Genomic DNA, 20,215 nt, shown 5'->3' on the forward strand with positions numbered 1-20,215 from the left:
GTTTTTTAGATCAGTGGTAGAAGTGTATGAAAACCTTATTAGTGATGTAATACCCATGAGTCACATGACCAGTCAGGTTGCCCACAGTAATTAGAGCCTTTCAAAGCTCATTTGGTTTGACTTGGACTTGATATGAAAGTGTAAGGAAGCTATTACGCCACAGACAGTGACTCAGAGAGTCAGGTCTGCCCGTCTGCCCTTATATTTACAGGGTGACAGTGTGACAAAAGCTCTGCATGGCTGAGAACTGACAGGCCCCAGTGACTGGACTGAGAAATCAGGTCGGAGCATCGGAGCGATTCGTCGTGATGACAGCCCGCAAGGAATTCCATCCGTCAGCTCGGGAATGCCAAGGCCGACAGCACCAATCCCGGGAAAGCGATCCTCCGCTTCCCGCCGATTTCCATTCGGGTCAAATGGCACGGTGCCCTGGGCTAATGCAGTCTCGCCTGGAGGTATAGTGGGTTCAGATACCAGGAGCCCTGGGGGGGGGGGGGTGGGGGTGGTTTGGGGCAATGCAGCTTCGAGTAGGTCGTTAGTGCAGGTGCTCCCTGTCGCCCCCTAGTGTTTCACACTGTAGCGGGCCACTCCGCTGTCGGATTGCTGTCCGAACTGCAAAAATCAACAGCAAAGGGAACAGGGGCCGAGAGGGAGAGACACCATATCAGGGTGGCCATTCCAGCATTTTCCATTCAGCCTGCATCCGTGCGATTTGTTTTGTCGCGGGTAACCGCCGCATGGTTGCAGGGGACTCCACCGACATGTCAGAAACTAGAACATCCTCCCTCCAAAACGTTCCAGCCAGGCAAGAAAAAAGACAAAAAAGCACATGTAGTTCAGGATCTTCAGAAGGAATCTACTGCGTGGCTTCAATTCGACTACCACGTTTGACAGGGAATCTGAAACCCTTCATCTGTCAAGGAAAGGCCAGATGAGGGTGGAAAATGTGGAATATGGAGTTAGTGTTCTTTAAGATTTTGTACAAACTGGGTCAAATCACTGCCTGATAGTTGTGCCCCCCTGCCTACCCAGCTGTGAAAACATAACGTTCTAGTGGTTGTTATGCCGGTTCACCTCAGAGACCGTACAACTTTATAGAGACGTAGGGTGAGCAGTAGCATGGATCGGATTGATTAGGGCGGACCGAGCAGCAATAAGCCATCAAGAGTGTTTAAAGCTTCAGAGGAAGGCTCCAGCATTATCTAGGGGGACGGGATGCGATTGAATGTGATGCCTTCTGGCAGCAAATCAGTGCCTATTGAAGGTTTTAAGGCGATGGTGACCATGAATAATGGAGACCTTAAGTCAGCCAATGAAAGCTAAATTGAACCAATTTACCTTCCTTGATTTGCCACGTTTTCCCGTGGATCTTCGCAGGGCCCTGTGCATCCACCAGCGCACGGGCTGCTGATCAAGTTCGGGCGCATGAGGGCCCAATCTGCGCTGCCGTTTGGGGAGCCAGGGGGCACGGCGCCAGTAGCGTTAGCTTAGCGCCGCACTACCGGCAGAATCCCACAGACAGGTTCAATTCACACCTTCATAAGCGGGCTGGGGGGTGTACGCTGCTCCAGTTCAATGCCTCAATCTGTTACCCCTCCCGTGGTGATGTCAAGGACCCTCAGTCTTGTCACGCTGCTAGATCCATTACCCCCCCCTCGCAGTACTCTCTTTTTCCAATAAGCTCTTAATGAGAACCAGCCCAGGGTCTGCAAGGGAGCAGAGGGGGATGACCTGAAATCCAACATTACGCCATGCGCAGGACTGCTCAGGCGCCCTCAGAGGACGAGCTGATAAACAAAACACACCCGTTCAACTGTTTACCGCTTATTAGCAGTAAAAAGGATCTAATTAAGGCATTAGAGTCCCCATTAAAGGCGCTGGCAGTCCTTTAAGGTTGGGAAACCTGCAGACACGTCCTTTAAAGTCTCCACGGGGATTTGCGTGCGTTTGCCATGTTCTGGCTGCATTACTGCAGCATAATGTGTAGCACAAAGCCAAAATCTGCATTTCATTAAAAGTGTGGCACATGCAGCTGTGTGAAAAACACGGATACGGGTGATTCCAGGGGAACTTCAGCTCCATTGTCTATGATGACAGGGTTTGTACTGGGAAGACAGGGGAGCATACATATACACGAAAAGGTACCCTGCCGGACAGTGTTCACACCATGCTGACACTCTGAGGGGCTATTTCTGGCTGGCTGCCACCCATTTGCCTTTTTTAAAACAAATTAATGGGGGGGTACATGACAATAACACGTCGGGGGGGGGGACATACATCGGGAGAGAGACCACAAGGGTAGGAGTCTCATTAAGCTTATTAGTTACCTTTAGTGTGTTTTTCATTGTAGTAATGACTAACATGCATTAAGACAGCATCTCAGCATCAGCAGGCACCGGTGAGGTAAACAAGACGCAGATACAGAAAGATTCCATCGTTCACATGGCAACCGGAGGATTGTGAGCATATTGCAGCATCACGGGGTTTGCTGTGGAGCTTATAGTGTAAGGAGGCTCCAGCATCGTGCTCCAGGATGTCCCAACGCAGACGGCACCCCCATTGGCGGGATACAGCAGCCGGAAATGTGCTACAGGTAAACCTCGGGTATCTGGCCACAGAGGGTGAATGAAACAGCTTCCAGGATTGTATTCCGATCAATTCAGCAGCTCAGGCAGACCTAAAATGGCAGCCATTCACCCGTACAACGTCCTCGGTGTCACCAGGCCTCCATCGCCGTGAGTGTGGAGACATTGTGGGTAACAGTGTCGCTCCAATACACATTCACCACAATGCCTGGATGACCCCCCCCCCCACAGGGTGTGTTTTGGCAGGTGTGTGACATTCCACCTGGTGCCCACCTCCCCTAGAGGCACTAGTGGGCACCATTTCGCATCCTCCTGTGAGCACATACCTTCGAACCCGCTATCCTTCTTACGCCACAAGCCAAGGTCAAAAAAGTAGCACAGATCTACTTAAGCTACCTCAGAAAGCAGCGCCCGCTAATAAATCTGCCACGTTGACCTCTGACGGCGTAACACCTGTCCATGTTGTCCTCAGCTGCGGGTGAGCATTAATCTACAGAGCAGGGATGGAGAGCGATGGGAAGTGCCTTGGATTCCTGAATGACATGCTCTCCAGTGCATGGGGAGGATCTTAGACACCATGGGAGGACAAAAGCAAACAGTGGGGTGTGACAAAGGTGAGCGACCAACCAATCACACCCCCAACCAATCACATACCAGTATTGTAGTATGTCCCACCCACTCATTTAGTAAAAATTCTGCCAATGTCTTAAGACAACCACAAGGTCTGGAGATACCACAAATAAATCAACAAAGCTGGCTCATTTTCAATGTGCTCATCACCATCATTCTCATCATGAAGCTGTTTCTTTAAATACGCAGGGGGCCCCGATAACTGCCTGAACAATTTAAGGATTTAATATTGAAAAAAGCACAAGGTTAATTAAGCGGGACACTGCAGCTTCTCGGCAAGCCTGGCGGCCTTACGAGGGTCAGGGGTGCGGGAGCTTGATGACAGACGTTTAACTTGCAGCTTCATTTGTGATAAGCTGTTAAAACAGACAGAAGGTCACATGCATTAGGCCGCCAAAGAGCAGGCCAGGTGTCAAACCCCTCACAAACCTGAGAAAAACAGGCCAGGTCTCAAACCCTTCAGAAACCAGAGAAAAGCAGGCCAGGTGTCAAGCCCCTCACAAACCAGGGAAAAACAGACCAGGCTTTAAACCCATCAGAAACCAGAGAAAAGCAGGCCAGGTCTCAAACCCCTCACAAACCGGCGAAAAACAGGCCAGGTCTCAAACCCATCAGAAACCAGAGAAAAGCAGGCCGGGTCTCAAACCCCTCACGACCGGCAAAAAACAGGCCAGGTCTCAAACTCTTCAGAAACCAGAGAAAAGCAGGCTGGGTCTCAAACCCCTCACAAACCAGGGAAAAACAGGCCAGGTGTCAAACCCCTTACAAACCGGGGAAAAACAGGCCAGGTCTCAAACCCTTCAGAAACTAGAGAAAAGCAGGCCAGGTGTCAAACCCCTCACAAACTGGGGGAAAACAGGCCAGGTCTCAAACCCTTCACAGACCGGCGAATCAGCAGTGTTGGATGTTAGACGGTAAAATATTAAATGTCTCACACTGGTGTGGCTCAGAAGTCAGGAAAAAGGCTGCCCTATTAATATGCAACATGACACTCACAGCTAATGCGGTTTGTTTCATACCAAGGTAATGTCTTTCCTGGGTGCTTGGGGGGGGGGGGGGGGGGTGTCACATTTATCCGTACATGGGATAGAATGGAACTTGATGTCATGTAGGGCCATGGGAGAAAGTGCTGGGGAGGCATTTATATGGTGCGTGATGAAATCCGAAATGCAGCCTTTGCAACACCGTGGGACCGTGGGGGGGGGATTACGGGGGCTAGCAGTGCTGTGCGGAACTGCAAGGGGGCTCTGCTGGGAAAGGTAAGCAGCATAATGAGGTCATAAGTTTATGTACCCCAAGAGCCCAATTAATATGCAAATTACCACTGCACTCCCAGAAGGAATAATGTAGTGAAGCAGATATTTAATCTAACTCTCCCTACAGGTAAAATGTAGTAGTAATAAAAATAATCACGATGATAACGATGTTGATGATGGGGCAAACCAAGAAACGATCTCGTTCAAAACCTCTCTATCTACAGGCACGTTGTTTATACTGCAGACCCGTCACTCCGGTCAGCGGCAGCGTGAATGGTTACTGAGCACCTTCCCCTCACTTAACCCCAAATCGCATACTCAGCTGTCAGCGGGTGTTCAGATCTCTCACCATCGGAAGAAAACGGCGCCCCAATTACACGACACTCCAAGCGAGCAGCGATTTAGCTGAATTAACTCCTACACGAAGAGTTAATGAGGCGAGCGGAGGATTTCGGGGTCTTAATGCTTGGCCCGCTAAACATGCTCACTGACATTAACGGAAAAGATCAAAAGCATCTGCTATTGAGAAAAGGGTCTCCTTCTATACCCACTCCCCGATACCTGGCCTGGGACTCGAATCACTCACTGGCCACCTGAAGATCATAACTGATCTACTTTATATTTATTAATAAACCCTATAAATGTTTATGACACATCCAGTACTGTCCCTTACTGTCACAAAACTGCCAGAACATTCTCTCCCTCTCGTCAGCCTAGCACCTCCAGATAGGTTAATCAGTCCCTGTCTCTCCTTTCTCACTGAACATGTATTTTTCTTAACTATTCCTAGTTTACAACAAAACCACCTCATGTTCACTGCGTGTACACACTGGAAGTAATGGTTTCAGGGTCTTTAAGGATAGGAGCAGCGGAAGGTGTCTAGCCAAAGCAGGGACTCGTCATGACGAAGAATCCTGATGGAAATTGTCGCTGGGCATTTGCTGATGTTGAGCGGTGACCAATTTAATCGCCCGTCGCCACGGCGATGCCGAGGCTTACATCTTTCCTGAGAATTTAAAGGCGGCTCAGATGTCAATTTGATTTTCCTCCTCCCCCGGCGCTGATGGAGTCAGCATATGGACGGGGACTGAATCATACCAGCAACGCAGTATGCTGCAATAAGCCCTCAGCTCGGCAGCGTGGGGGGGAAGGAGGGGAGGTGCAGGGAGTGCGGTGCTGGGCGCTGATCGTTAGTGTTTCATTTCCGGTTCCTGTGTTGATCTACAGTTAATCGTCTGCACATTTCCTTGAGACGAGGCCACCCGAAATTCCTTCCCGATTTACATTTTAATAAATTAACAGACCCTTTATTAACATAAAGCGACATACTTATTTTTAACGCGGCTCAGACAATCCCTGGAGCAACTGGGGGCTGAGGGTGTTGTTCAGGGGCTAAGCAGTGAAATCACTTTGTCAGTCATGGGATTTGAACCAGCAACCTTCCAAACCCTAGCACTGTCTCCTAAATCACGCAGCCACACATTGCCCAGAAGCACACAATAAAACAGCATTTGGGTTATGGCTCCCTTTGATCATTATCTGCTCTTTCATTCACAGGGATGGACCCTCTTTACAGCCGGATATGTGGGACCCATTATGTTGTGATTAGCTGACACACCAAGGATCACAGCAGCCACAGCGTCCCCCGCCAATCACCCACCTCAATCAGTTTTAGTGTTAGCAGTTAGCTCTATATTAGCTAACATCCATACGTGTGTTGTGCGGCACAGGGAACTGCTCTGATATGTATTCAGTGCTCTTGTGCTCCAGTTCCAGTGCTATTGGGGTTGGACTGACAAAAAGGTGGACCTCCAGCACAATCCATTATGGACGTAAGGTCCAGGTCAAACATCTGCTTAATCAAGCTGGCCCCCATGCCAAAGCACTAGAGAAAAGTCAAATAACACATCCGTAGTCTCCTCTTCCCTGGAAGTTTATAGGTTCCTCATTTGTATCCTGTCAGCCAATCAGCAGCTAGACTGATTGATCAGGTGACTAAGTTCTCTGGCACTCTGGGGAACGTCTGCTGAGAGGTACTTTCTAGTTTCCTTAATTTTTCCATCTGATTTTGACTTCCTGGAAAAGACCCTTAATTGCCTTAGATGCTTGACGAAGGACCTTAACGAGCACTATGCTTAGTGTAGGTTACTCTATCGGACCAAACCATAAATACAAACTGGACACAGAGGGACGGGTAACTGGGACCCGGCTCTAGTGCAAACAGATTTTCCATTCTGCTGACGCCCTCAATTCATGTGCTCCTCTCAAGATCTGCCAACAGAAAAAGAGAGACATGCATTCTATAGTAAATGTTGACATATTGCCCAATAAAAATGGTTGAACCAAAGACACAATTTTCCATAATGTAAATTAAACATGAATTTGTTTTCTGGCTATAAACAAAATTAGTGTACTCTAATATATTACTCACTTGAGGCAGGAGCGTCTCCAATATCTCTTGCCAGTTCAGCTACTGATGTAACAGACTGAATGAATATGATGAATGAGTTGGGCAAACAGCAACCTTCTCTGCCCCAACAAACACAGCGCTGGGACTGGATGTGATTTTGTTTTTCTCAGGATGTTACATTCAGCTACTGAGTCGATCAGAGCCAAACACAAAGGGTGATTATTTACTGGAGCCTTTTGTCATGTGTCGTTATGCGTGTTGACGGATACTATTCCAGAACATTCCAGATAACTGCAGAATACGATCTTCTGTGCTGTGTGGATAAAATCTGCAGTGGTTGCATTTTGATGACACTGGAGCAGAGCTTTACTTTTTAATTATTCTCAACATGATTCCCATAGAGAAACATTTTCCCCATTTTCTCGAAAAACCAACCGTTGGTAGCAATTATTGTTATTCTGTGTTCAGCTAATTCCACCCAGAATTGGTCTCCCTCTCCAACTCAGCGGTGTTGCACCATCGCTCTCGTACAGTACAAGGTGAGTGGACTCCCATTGCAACGTTGAGTTTGCCACCGGGATGCCTGAAGCCCCAGACCGAAAGTTTGAGAGGAATCAAGGTACAGTGCTGCCAGAAGCTGATACGGAGTACGCACACCTATTAATAACAATAATGATAAATACTGCAGCTCACTGCTGGTGATCTTGTTGCGATTCAGGGCATTTCCAGTGACCTCAAGAGTCAGTGCAATGAACCTATTCATATCACAAGAGAAATGCAACGTAAATAGTTCCATCAAGAGGCAATGAAAAGGAGCACTTGGGTCACCTGGGGAACAAACAAGACAGAGGGACAGAAGACAACCCAAGAATTTATTCTGAGTGACAGAATGGGGGGGGGGGGTAATTTCTCACTTTTCTAGAACCTCTCCGTCCCAAATGGGGGCACACTGGGCCTGCCGGAGAGGAATGACAATGTCTGCTCCCCAACCCCCCACCCCAACCCTGCCTCGTTGACATGCCAGGTCATCTTGGGGGTTGGCCCTGCCACAATTTCTAGGCATAATTAATAACCTGCTAGCTCAAGAAGGGGTCAGTTCAATAAAAGCTAATCTTATCTCACTTGTATATTTGCTGCTCATGGAAAACCATCAGAGAAGCGATTAGGATCTCGATCCGTGCATAAATCAAAAATTAAAATGCGGTTAGATTCTGATGGGGGGTAATTCCCAATCATTTTCTGTATATACAGTATAAATCAGCACAAACCCTCCAGAGCGGGATGTTTTCATGAATGCAACAGTACATCTGGCAATAAGGGACAAGGGACCTGTGTCTTAAGATACAGTAACATAAGCAGAGTTGGCATTTTTCAACCAAGGAAACAGAGGGAACAGGTGACAGACCCAGGTAACCGGCTTCAGGGGGTGGGTGACAGACACAGTAAACCGGAGTGAGGGATAGGTGACAGACCCAAGACACTGGAGTGGGGGATGAGTTACTGACCCAGGAAACCAGAGCGAAAGTATGGGTGACAGACCCTGGAAACCGGATTGAGGGGACAGGTGACAGACCCTGGAAATCGGCATGAGGGGGTGGGTGACAGACCAAGGAAACTGGCACGAGGGGACAAGGGACAAACCTAGTTAAGTTCTCCCTAAATGAGCTTGATGGGTCAAATGGCCTCCTCTCATTTGTAAATTTCTTACGTTCTTATGTAGGAAACCAGAACGAGAGGATGGGTGACAGACCCAGGAAACTGGATCGAGGGGACGGTGGACAGACCCAGGAAACCAGCACTTGGAGATGGGTAACAGACCCAGGAAATCTAGACTCATCATCATACTGAGAACAGGGTTTTTTGGGAACCTGCTCTGGAAAGGCAGAATGTACACCATGTGGTACGGCTGAGAGCAACTCCCAGTTACAATCCATCATGGATGAATTATGGGGAGCCCAAACTCATTATATCAGCTTTCCGGAGAACAATCCCAGCCCACGGCTCACATAAACAAACAGAATTTAAGGCATTTGGTGATTAACTTGCCAAGGAACGAAGACAGAGTGAGGAAGTCACCCCCCCGGCACTCCCAATAAAACCAGGAGCATCACATCACGGCTCATACCCGGATAAAGATACACACAGCTGAGGCAAGCCTTAACCGAAGCAATCTCAGAATGATGTGGTTTCAATTTACACCACGCAGGGAGCGATGGCCTGTGATGCCACTGACGGCGGTGATTAATGACCAGACCTCTCGCATGACTCCAAGGGGGATGGGGGGGGGGGTTGGGGTGGGCCGGAGGCCCTCGCTCAGCATTGTCATGGCCTACCCTATCCCACAGCATCAGCGCTGGCCCATTGTGAAATATGACACGTGTTGAATTTAATGGCCTTTAGTGTTGAGTTCGCTGGCTAGTGGTGTTACGGCTCGCTTTTGTCTGTGAGGAGATAGAGTAGGATTGGGGGGGCAAGGGGGGGCACTCAGCGGGGCGTGGCGACTCCATAACTGCAGTGCATTTTACTACTATAGATTGTACTACTAAGCTCGTCCCCGTCCCCCCCAGAGACCACTCAGGGGTGGGGTGTAGGACTCCTTTATGATCTCAATCCGTTCCAGAAGCTTCTTCTCGGACTCGGTATGCGCTTCACAGTGAGGTTCAGGATCCCGCTGTAAAAACACATTACTGTCAAATGGAATGTTTTTGCATTTTCTGTTTCTTTGTTCAATCTGCCGTTATCACCCCTCTGGGTCTATTAAAAGTGTGAATTGATTGTAAGGAAACTATATGCATGAACTCGTCTATTTATGTTTTGGGGCAAAATGCCCCTACAAATCCCGCACAGCGGATCCTGCAAAGCGCCATCCATGTGTGACTGGCTTTCCCACCCACAAGTTAGCCCCACCTCTGAGTGGTGCTAATCGAAATTCCAATGCCCCACCCCTGTACCCACCCCCAACCAGCTGGCCCCCCAGTCAGAAAGAGCTGCGTCTCACACCCAAAGTCATGTCCTTGCTTGATCAATTGCAGCAATGATGGCAATGTCACAAAAGCCAGGAGCCTATTCCATGTCAAGCTTTCTCACACAAGCCACCAAAAACAGTGGCATCACACTGCTTAAAAATAGCCCCCTCCATTGCTTCTACTAACAAAATGGGTAAAGAGCTTCTTCTTCTGTGCTTTGAGTTGTGGCAGAAGGAGGACAGAGGTGTATTTATCACATACACTGAAATTTCCCCTCATGGGGGTCAATACAGTTATCTAACCCAGAGATGCATCAATCCGATATTCGGATCGGTATCAGCGCCAATCCAGGTCTATTAGATGAATCAGCTATCGGTTATACATCACTCAGTGTGTGTGAGCGCAGTGACTTCCACCTGCTGTGTTGTCATGCACATACCCTTTGCAGTACGAGGAATGCAAGAGCATCAGATATTAGGAAGACTAACTGGAAGTATTTTACGCTTTTAATAACAACTAGTAGAACAGCGATTTGCAATCTTTGTAAAAACAAAATTTTGAGAGGTGGAAGCAGCGTTTAGTGGAAAATCCCACTAAACAAAGCACATGCAATTGTGCGAGACAATGCGGGTAATATGAAAAAAGCAGTGGATGATTTGGGAGTCGCTAGCTTGGGTTGCGCACTCCCTACAGTTTGTGATACACAAGGAGCTGCGATCGCAGCGAAGTGCAAGTGACACTGTTGCCAAAGGGAGACAAACTGAGAGGCATTTTAAGCATTCGGCACTTTGCATATATTCACCTGGAAGATATTTAAACTGAACTGCAAATGCCCCAAAAAAAGATGTACAACGGAGGTGGACCAGTACGTTATGTTTGTTTCTAGTAGTCTAAAGATTTCTTGGCATACATTTTTCATCTGTATTTATCAGTTTTAAAATAATATAAATATTTAGACTAATACATATATTATATACACTCACCTAAAGGATTATTAGGAACATCTGTTCAATTTCTCATTAATGCAATTATCTAATCAACCAATCACATGGCAGTTGCTTCAATGCATTTAGGGGTGTGGTCCTGGTAAAGACAATCTCCTGAACTCCAAACTGAATGTCAGAATGGGAATGAAAGGTGATTTAAGCAATTTTGAGCGTGGCATGGTTGTTGGTGCCAGACGGGCCGGTCTGAATATTTCACAATCTGCTCAGTTACTGAGATTTTCACGCACACCAGACTGGTTTACAAAGAATGGTGTGCAAAGGGAAAAACATCCAGTATGCGGCAGTCCTGTGGGCGAAAATGCCTTGTTGATGCTAGAGGTCAGAGGAGAATGGGCCGACTGATTCAAGCTGATAAAAGAGCAACTTTGACTGAAATAACCACTCGTTACAACAGAGGTATATGCAGCAAAACATTTGTGAAGCCACAACACGCACAACCTTGAGGCGGATGGGCTACAACAGCAGAAGACCCCACCGGGTACCACTCATCTCCACTACAAATAGGAAAGAGAGGCTACAATTTGCACAAGCTCACCAAAATTGGACAGTAGAAGACTGGAAAAATGTTGCCTGGTCCGATTTCTGTTGAGACATTCAAATGGTCAGAATTTGGCGTAAACAGAATGAGAACATGGATCCATCATGCCTTGTTACCACTGTGCAGGCTGGTGGTGGTGGTGTAATGGTGTGGGGGATGTTTTCTTGGAACACTTTAGGCCCCTTAGTGCCAATTGGGCATCGTTTAAATGCCACGGCCTACCTGAGCATTGTTTCTGACCATGTCCATCCCTTTATGACCACCATGTACCCATCCTCTGATGGCTACTTCCAGCAGGATAATGCACCATGTCACAAAGCTTGAATCATTTCAAATTGGTTTCTTGAACATGACAATGAGTTCACTGTACTAAAATGGCCCCCACAGTCACCAGATCTCAACCCAATAGAGCATCTTTGGGATGTGGTGGAACGGGAGCTTCGTGCCCTGGGTGTGCATCCCACAAATCTCCATCAACTGTAAGATGCTATCCTATCAATATGGGCCAACATTTCTAAAGAATGCTTTCAGCACCTTGTTGAATCAATGCCACGTAGAATTAAGGCAGTTCTGAAGGCGAAAGGGGGTCAAACACCGTATTAGTATGGTGTTCCTAATAATCCTTTAGGTGAGTGTATTTTACTATATTAAAATATTAAAATAAAAAAATGTCTTGTATTGGAATCTGTATCGGTATCGCCAGTTGTGTATTGGAATTGGATTGGAACTGAAAAAATGTGGATTGGCCCTCTGAGCTTATCCTATCGTGATGCCCGGGTAGAAGCTGCAACTTTAAATCCCTAGTTTCACCCAGCAAAGCACACAATGATATAACAGAAAATTCACACCTTTGAGTTTCCCTTTAGGCAATATAATTCTTGCCAACTGAATTTGTCCTCCAAATGCTTAAATCAAGCAATCTCTCATGCTGCTAGGGATGATGTGATTCAAGGTTATGAAAAGTGTTAACAGATAAATTCAACACATCTACTGTGATAGACTGGCAGCCCCACACAGGATATAGCCCACATCGTGCCCCACGCTGCCTGGAATAGGCTCCAGGCCCCCCCCCTGACCCTGACCAGGATAAGTACTTGGAAGATGGATGGATTTAACACATACAGAACACAATAGGAACACCCCCCCCCCCCCCCCCCGTGTAGCAAGAGGGCATCACAGCAGAAAGCGTACCTTCAGAACCCCATAAACAGAATCAGGATCGGCTTAGGTTTGGGTGTTAGATTCGGGGACATAAAGAGCGGCAGTGTTTACCATCACTGAAACCACACAACTGCATTGGGCCCCTACGGTTTGAGGCCCCCTGCTGGCCACAACATTTCATACATTAGAAGGAGCGTGGGGCCCCTAAGTGACTTTTTGAGTGAGGTTGCAGAAACAAGAAACCCTCCCCTGGACGTAGGCGTGCCAAGGTCAAACGACATTCTGCGCAGATGGGTTTGCCGGTAATATGTACAATTTATAAATGGAGACAGCAGACAACAAATGGACAGCCAGCATAAGAAAGACAAGGCATATATATACACCCCCATCTATCCTGGAGATGCTTATACTGGACAGGGGCATACAGGTGTCTACTTGCCCCCACACACCCATCACTTAGTTCCACAAGCATTGCTGTGAGGTGGGGGGGCATTCAGCCAACATTCTTGTAAGTAAAGCCATTAAGAATACAGCCCCTCATTCCTCATGAACCTCTAGAATAATTTCATCAAGGTCAGCCCAACCTCTCATCCATACCAGACAGTCTCATTTTTAAAATCACCCTGTCTCCCCCCACACTCTACTGCTTGAGCGTTAATGTCGGTCGTGTACCAATACTCAAAGCATGTGTAGTCAGCGGTTGCCTACAATCAGTCATTACACTAAATATTAAACAAACACATTTCTCATTTATAGCATGTTCTGCTAACCAGCTAGCTAGCTACAATCTTCTGACTTTACTCACTAGCTATGCAGGTTGGGGGTAACAATACTGTGGACTGTCTGGGGGTCCACAAGGGTAGGTAAGAAACACTGACATACAGTACTGGAAACCCACCATGCAACAGCTGTAAGGGACAAAGGAAAGATATCTGTAATTAGATAACAATTACCATTCAGTGTTCGTTTCTTGTTTTTTAATATCTGAATGTATATGAATGAAATTAAACGTGGAGAAAAACCAACAAATCTCCCATAACACACTGGCCTGCCTTCGATTTACAGCGCTGCACCTCCAAAGACGATAACCTTCCTGTATTCGCAAATTATGACGTCGTTAAGGCTTCAACGTTGACGGAACTTCTTGCTGGGACACACACTGAGCCTCTCTCACGCAGATAACCAATATAAAACAGAGTGGTGATAAATGATAGCACATCAGTTGCGTAATAAAATAAGGTTATTTGAAGCTGGGAGGTGGTGGATTTCCAGACAGACCCGTGTTACAGAAAAGGTGCAGAAGGCTGGTCTGGGCCAGCAGCGCCTGTCAGAGGCCAGCCGGGGCCTATTCTGCCCACAGAAGGGCGTCTCCATGTGCACAGCTGGAGGAACACGCAGCTGCCTTACTTGGAGAGTCTGCACTGTCACACAGGGGATGCGTCCATAATTATTATAGTGACCAAAGATCCAGAGCCAGAAATAGCGACGGCTTGGATTCCAGCAGACGACAGCTGCTGTACCCTGGACCGGTGGCACTTAACCCATATCAGTAAACAGCCAGATACATAATTGGGCCGGTGTGCTAGATGGGAACATTGTGCAATTAAAGGGCTGTAACAGGTCATGACCTGTAAATATGAAACAAATCTGTAGTAGAGTCTATATTGCATTAAAGGGCTACTGGATTCAAATATACAAGCACTAAAACAACCTCCTTGGCCATGCTTAGACACAGGCATCTATAGTGCACCCTGTTTCATATTTGCTCCCTCGCTCAGCAGGGTTCGCTGTGATCATGTGATCATCACTTCTTTTCCTGTGACCATCTACTTTACAGTGGTCAGATTACAGTCTGCACTAATTAAAACCCCCACATTTATAGAGCTAGCCGTAAACTGACTGTTGCTGAGGCGGCGCAGACCGGCATCATCGGGGCAAGGGAACATCCTGTATTGGGTCTTAAACTGCGGGCTCCAGGGGGCTGTTTGCGTGGCATGCTAATGCAGAGCGCTGTGCAGGCCCTTGGGTGAGCCCGGCTGCAAAGCAGGCGGGAAACACTCGACTCTAGACTTAATCAGGAATTTATGGGTCACATTTGCAGTTCTGGCCACCAGCCAAAGTAGATCCTACCCCGATAAAAAAAAAAAAACAGATGCATCGTGGCATCTCGAGTGGAAAATTCACCCGCCTGCAACAAAATAAACGATAATTAATTCACAATATGGCAGCAATAAAATGAGAACGGTTCCGCGGCTTTTTAAACTACCACCACTCATCAGTACAGCCTTCATTCTAGATTACAATCACCTGGAATAAAAAGCAGCCATGATTGAGACGTGGGACAGACGGTGGGCCTCCAGAAGGGCCGTGCGGGTAGCTGTCTGCCGGGATGCACCTAATGTGTCAACATCAACGAGTGGCAACAAAAGTCCGGCTTCTGCACTAGGCAAGAGTACATGGGCGGCAACTTACGCTCAGTATCTGGTCCAGCATGTTTGGGATGATGCAGAGGTTTGTTTGCTCTAGCAGAGTCACGGGGAAAATGCTGTTGGGGCAGTATGGCCGAGGTTTATTTTGTTTGGTCAGGGAATAGCACAGATAAAGCTGTCAGATGAAAGAAGACACTATCGATTGGGGTGCGCAGTGCTCTGGCTGGTATTTAATTTATTATGAAGAGCATTTCATTTGACAGAGTGAGGCAGCAGCGAGGTGGGGGGGGTCGTACCTAAGAAAATGTGATGGGTCCGCAAAGCTGCAGGAGGAGCGCATGGCCGGCCCAGAGCAGGTTCTGTGCCCCGCGGACAGGAGCAGGTGGACAGGCATATCAGCCGTGGGAGGACACCCACGGCTGGGTGACACTGCTTTTGGGGGGGGGGACCCCGGCAGGGTCAGCCCATTTAATTAGAGCCTGCTGCACGGCGACGGCGATATGACAAAGCAGCAGGCCGAGAGAGCAGGACACCTCCGCCGGACACTAGCGGGCTGAGGAGTCATTAACGGGAAGGTCAGCCTGGCCGGGACGCCTCTCTCAGAGCCCAGTGACACCGGAAATCCATCAAATGGCCAGGATTCTGGAAAGACAAAGCCTGCATTCTAAATGGCCTGTTAGGCCTGTTTGTGGTGCGCCTCTGTGGCCTGCAGTACTGCACTGACTCATGGTGACATTACCGCACTGACTCGCAACAACGTTAATGCCCTGGCTCACAGCGATGTTACCACATTGACTGACAGCCATGTTACAGCACTGACTCACAGCAACGTTACCGCGGTGACACAGCAAGTTTACTTCACTGACTCACAAGAACGCTATTGGCCTGGCCCACAGCAATGTTACTGCCCTGACTAACAACTTTACCTCACTGACTCACAGTGATGTTACAGCACTGACTCATAACATAATCGCACCAATACACATCAATATTACCACCCTGAATCGCACACATGAGCACCATGACTCACAGCAAGAGACCCTGCAGAGACTTTCTGAACTGCAGCTCTGCAGCCACATTGTTCTTCATTAACACCCTACAGTGTGCCACATCCATGCCGTCTGGCAGCACAGCTGCATGGACACAGCCGAAGGTTCTGGGGTCACAGCCCGCTGTGGTACAGACCCCATTTTAAAAGCATATGCCTGATTAGAGTCAGTAAGTTAGCGTAAATAACTGTTTAAATATGCAAATCCATTAACATAAAAAAGAACACGCAGTCATTGAAATATATTAAAAGGCCATCAACCATTGTATTAAAGAAAAATCTACACTGACTAGCGTGTCTGCTTTAATTTAAATAATGTCTCAGAAATCACAATAGCATAATGCCAGCCCTTACCATGTTTGCTTTTATCCAAGAATCAGCCTGAGACAAGACTCTGTAATCTGATTGTGGGAAGTTAGATAAATGGAATACATTTCAATTGTTTAGTGTGTTTAACAGATATTTGATAGACATTCTAAAGCTAGAGTGTGGGACAGGCTTTAGACCCCCCGTGAGCCTGACACGGATAACTTTTATTTACATAAGGGCTTGGGGGGGGTGGTGGATGGATGGAATTATATTCTTCTCCTCCTTTCCTAAAAATAAACAGTTAAAAATAAATAGTTTAAACAGCTCACTATGAGGTTACATTTGTTGCCATTAGCTGTCAAAAATATATAAATATTTAAAATATTACATTTGGCAAAAAATACCTTATGGTAATTCTTTTTAATATTAACATATGTCTCTCCTAGCAAGAAACAAGATGGGAAATGAAGGAACATGCATTTGAGACTGACACACTTTCCGGAAGCTGACATTACAGCCAGTTTAAAATGCAGTCAGTTTGACAGACGCAAAGCCGCTCAAGCAGTAACCCGAGGAAATGGCATTCACTAAGCGAATGAACAAAAAGTGCCGGTGTATAGCAGCGACGGAGTATGTTATTTCAGCTGGGCTGGGAAAGTTTGACCCCAGGATGAAATCTGGCGTGGGACTGTCACTGTTCCCCAGCCTGCTCTGAGTCTACAGACTGCAGGTCTACAGCTGAAGAGCGTAAGTCATCGCAATTGCTTCCCTCTGGAATTAACGGGAGGAATTAATGCATCAACAGGGGCTTCATCAAGAGAAGTGGCTTGTTCACTGTGACATCTTCCAATCACAGTCTTGGGGCTGGACAAGGCAGCCGGCTCCCACATCAACTGGGTTTCCTCAACCTTTCACGGTGTGACCAATCCACTCACTGCCTGCCATGTTCATCGTCTTGATGAGGTTCGTGGGCAGCTCCTTCTGTGTCTCCCGTCTGTGAAGGACAGACACACTTTTCTCCTCCTGGAAGACAGGAAGAAAGACACAGAGAGTCTGAGCTCCAGTTTGTCACCGACCGGGCCTCATGAATGTCATCCCTGTTAACGAACACTTCTCTACCTTCGGGACTCGTTGGCGCACCACTGACCGCCGCGCTAGGGGGCCCCCTGAAAAAGCGCTACTCCCCCTCACTCCATTTTCCCCGAGTCTGTGGGCGGGGCAGTCTGGCTCTTCACAGGGAATTCTCCGGAAGTCAAAGCGTGCGTGAAAGGCCCCATGGAGCATTTCTTTCAGCTGTAAAACCGATATTGAAGTTAGTCATGCAAAACAAACACTTGGAGCTCGAGGGGAAAACAGGTGATTTTATAACCGTGCATCTGCATGACATTATAATGTTTCCAGCCTGTTTGCAGCATAGCAGCTACGCTCAGCTGCAGCAGCGCCTGGCGCCGCCCCGGGCCCCATTACGCACTCCGCAGGCCTGCCAGTTGCAGACTCCCTCAAATCCGTACGCCGCAAGAGGAAGCTTCCCGGCACTAATTAAAACCTTGATTAGAAAATTGTTTTACGTCGCTGTGTCAGAAGCTCATGCCGTGCTGAGCCGTGCTTTAAAGAAAAGAATTTTATAAAGGCACATTCTCAGCCTGCAGGTGGCGACACTCCCGGGAGCGGCAGTTTGCCAGGCTATCGCCGCTTGGATCTTTATTGCCATTTAGGACCTGCATGCAAATGGGGAGCAGGAAATATCACACTGAATGGGCGGAGGGCAGGGTACACTCGAGAAACAGGGACACGGATGCTCCTGTTTGCCGGTGGAATCAGCTCGACGCCCTGAAATGGGTCAGCGAGATGCCATGAACCTTTTGGCACCTGTGAGAGGACCGCGCAGGTCGCCCCAGGTTACGCCGTACAGCAGTGACCCATGAGCCCAAGTACACTCAGCTCTGCCACGACCCTGCTGGACAGTGTCGGGGAAACACAGACACGGCACGACCCCGTGATACAGCATCGCTCTGGAGATCTGCCTGGAGATCAGAGTCTCCACAGCACTTAGCACTGTCTTACAAGGTGAGACTTCTGATGGGATTTTCTGCTCAGGCAGTAAGCTAGACAGCATGATTCATCCTGCAGGACCCCCAGCTCTCCTCAGGACATGGGCCACCTGACACTGGATCCGGCCCTGCTCCAGGTCATATGAGGAGGAGTGCTATAGAAAAGAACCACTCAAAAGGCTGGGGAACAAAAAGGACAAACCCCTGAGTCAAGCTGTAATTTTTCACAAATCTTAATTTGGACCAGTGACTAACATTAACCAACATGGAAACCAAAGAACTAAGCTAAGCAAGAATTAAACTAGCAATGCACTCAATTCTCACTGATCAACTTGAGCTTTAGGTTAATCAGGGGCGTTGCTAGAGATTTTGGGCCCCATGAAAGCATATCATATTAGGCTCCCCAGTCCAAACCAATCCAGTTATTTTCCTAATTTTTTAGGGCCCCTGTCACTCAGGGGCCCTTGGAATCGTCCTAGCTTTCCTCCCCCTTACGGCGCCCCTGAGGTTAATAGAGATCTGTTGGGACACCTTGTGAAAATACTGATACCATCGCAAACACTCTCTAAGAGATGACTCGACACATCAGCCGCCCTAAAGGATGATTCAGCACATCGGCATGTGTGTCGTTTCAAAACTGGTGAAATGGAGGGTTTTCACACTTCAAGTGAACTTCCGGCAAGAGTAATCAAACCGTCGAATATGTGGCTATTATATAATGAGAAGTTCATGAAAATCACCTTCAATGGACACCAACAGCCAATCACAGGCAGGAACTGCAATTCTCAAGCATACGCATACCGGTGGGACAACTTCAAAATATAAGTCACTACAATGAATGCCTAAAATATAGGAAATAGCTTTTTTGTTTAACTTAAAAGTCTCATTCTATCCATTTTTCTCTGAGTATAACTGAACATGATGATTTCTGTATGAATCAGCTACATCCAAGAGTGTTGACTGATATTTTAAATCACAAAGCATCAACATAAATACGTTTTATTACGCTAGAGAACCGACAGCATGAATGTTTTATACAGCATAACTGATGGCTTCGCCTACACTTCACACCTCCCCAAAGAGCTCTGTCATCTTGATGGTCGCTTAAATTAAAACATGTCACAGTTTTATTTTGAATGAAAAATGTAAGGTTTCTATTAGGCAAAACATGGCTTTTTTGGCCGTGATCGTGCAGATTTTTGGCCCCTTTCCATGGCTGAATTGGCCACCCCCACTATGACCCAATGGGAGTCAATGCCCTGGAGAAAACAAACAGTACAAACAAATACTGTACCCTCCAAAGTAAATGTATTCCTGAGTAGAAAGTCTTTTCCAGGAGTCCATTAAGCTGCTCTGAGCAAATGGAAAACAGAATTCCAACACGGATGTCTTGACATCTCCCTTATGTTTGTTACAGTCGTTTTCCACTAAGGTCTGCATTTACTTTGCCTGGGATTGAGTTAGAGACACGGTTCCCACAAAGGCCTCATGTCGTTCTGCCAGAAATCGATTGTGACGATGCTTTGAAGGTAAACACGTCATGTCAGGCTCCAGGTCTGAAGCGGGGAGGTGGAGGGAACAGCGCTCCAGGTCTGAAGCGGGGAGGTGGAGGGAACAGCGCTCCAGGTCTGAAGCGGGGAGGTGGAGGGAACAGCGCTCCAGGATCACCTGCCAGCCAGATACCTATTGAGCTAAAAGCTACCTATGAACATCGCAAGAATGAGAGCGGCTATAAGAGGTCCCTGAGGACCAGGTCCCAATGAGACAAGTGCACCATACCAGAGTGTCTGTTGTTGCCAAGAGACGATAATGAAGTGACAGCCAA

At 47.5% G+C, this 20,215-nt stretch overlaps 1 long non-coding RNA gene across 1 annotated transcript; it reads left to right on the forward strand.

Moving 5' to 3' along the window:
* Positions 1–1,867: 1,867 nt before the first annotated feature.
* LOC111854715 (uncharacterized) lies at positions 1,868–8,691 on the forward strand. Its single transcript, XR_002840746.2, has 3 exons — positions 1,868–2,593; positions 3,058–3,199; positions 8,602–8,691. It is a non-coding gene; the product is annotated as an uncharacterized lncRNA (long non-coding RNA).
* Positions 8,692–20,215: the final 11,524 nt, after the last annotated feature.

Source organism: Paramormyrops kingsleyae, chromosome 6 (genome assembly GCF_048594095.1).
Source record: "Paramormyrops kingsleyae isolate MSU_618 chromosome 6, PKINGS_0.4, whole genome shotgun sequence".
NCBI lineage: Eukaryota > Metazoa > Chordata > Actinopteri > Osteoglossiformes > Mormyridae > Paramormyrops > Paramormyrops kingsleyae.